Here is a 1,759-nt window from a genome sequence, read left to right on the forward strand (position 1 = left end):
TTTTGTTTTGTTCTACCCAGTAACACGGGGGTGAGAGGGCTACGCTGATTGGCCGTAGGGCGGGGGCAGGTTCTCCAATGAGAGAGCGGGGAGCGAGGAGCGAAGGAGAAGAAGGGAGGGAAAGAGGAGAGAGACCACTGGTCGGAGAGATCTGTAGGCGCATGCGTGTTTCCCTTCTGTGGAAAGGAGGAAAGGAAAAGGAGAGGGAGGAAAAAGGGAGGGGGGGGATGGGAAAAAGAAAACTAGCTCCAGGAGGAACTGGGGGGTGAAGGAGGAAGAGGTGCAGGCGATGGACGTACAATGGACTTCCAGACTCTTGACCTCTGAATAAATTTCCTTGGCTTTTTCATTTAAAGCTTCCACGCGAGTTGCTATTTTTTGCAACATCCCTAGCTTTCTCCCCTTTCCTTCTCTTCCTGTTGTGAGTTCAGCCCCAAAGTAACAGCCAGCCTCTTCTTTCTCCACAGAAAAGTATCATCCCACTTTTTTCTTCCCTTCACTACCTCTATCCCTAAGTCCCTTCCCTCTTCTCTCCCTTCAATCATCCACCCACAATTCCCCCAAAACACCCTGGAATAATCTGGTGTTAGGGTCCCAAGTGTAGAGATTGGAAAGAGTGAAGAAGATGGAGGCTTATTTCCCTAGGCATTAGAAACTACTGGGCCATGTGGTATCCTGGAAAGAGCATTAGATTTTAAGTCAAAAGACTCAGAGTCAGCTCTGCTGCTTAACCTCTCTAGGTCTCAGTTTCTTCATCTGAAAAATGAGGGGGCTGAACTAGACAACTTCTAAAGGTCCTAAATCTATCATTTTATGATTCTTGCAGCAACCTTAAGCAAATAAAACACCACACTGCCTTTTTTCCTTTCATAGGGAATCACAGAATCATAGCCCTGTAAGGGAACTTCAGAGTAATCTTTGAATTCATAATTACACAAGGCTAGATGGGCATTGTTTTGTTTTGTTTCATTTTTCTCAAGCTAGGAAGAATCTTAAAAATCATCTAGACCTTACTTCCTCATTTGATAAAGGAATCTAGAAATTGAGTCCCCAAAAAAGAAATGATTTGCTCAGGATCACAGAGCAGGTTGTTACAAAACAGGAAATACAACTCAGGTCTCTTAATTCCCAGGTCAGACTCTGTTCCCATTATGCCATGATGTTTCACTTTTGGTCATGTCCATAACAGACTTGGAGTTGGACAGACTACCGTGTTGGTTTGTAAACAAGCCAGTGTGGCAGGATCATAGAGTGCACAGAGGAGAGTAAAGAGATTGGAAGCTTAGGAAGGAACCAGGCAATGAAGAGCTTTAAAAGCCAAGAAGAGGACTTTGTTTTACTGTAGAGGCAATAGGAAATTACTGGAGTTCACTGAGTAGGGAAGTGACATGGTGAGACCTGCACTTCAGAAAAAATCATTTTGGCAGCTGGGTGAAATTCTAATGGATTGAAATGGAGAGAGATTTGAGGAAGGGAGACTAGTTAGAAGGCTACTAAAAGAGTCCAGGCAAGAGGTAATGAGGGTTGTAGTTGCCTGAGTGGAGAGAAAGCTTATACAACAGATGATGTGAAGGTAGAAATGAAAATATTTGGCAACAAATCAAATGTATGGAGAGTGGCACTGTGCTTGTGAGCCCAAGTGACCAGGAGAATGGTGATGCCCCCTGCAGTGGGGAGGTATGGGGGAAAAGAAAATGAGTTGTTTTGGATGTAATGGCTATGTGAAAGATGGATCAGAGTGGGAAGAGTTGAGATAGGG

The sequence above is a fragment of the Phascolarctos cinereus genome, unplaced genomic scaffold, assembly GCF_003287225.1.
Source record: "Phascolarctos cinereus isolate Bilbo 61053 unplaced genomic scaffold, phaCin_HiC Scaffold_3;HRSCAF=262, whole genome shotgun sequence".
In the NCBI taxonomy this organism is placed as follows: Eukaryota; Metazoa; Chordata; class Mammalia; order Diprotodontia; family Phascolarctidae; genus Phascolarctos; species Phascolarctos cinereus.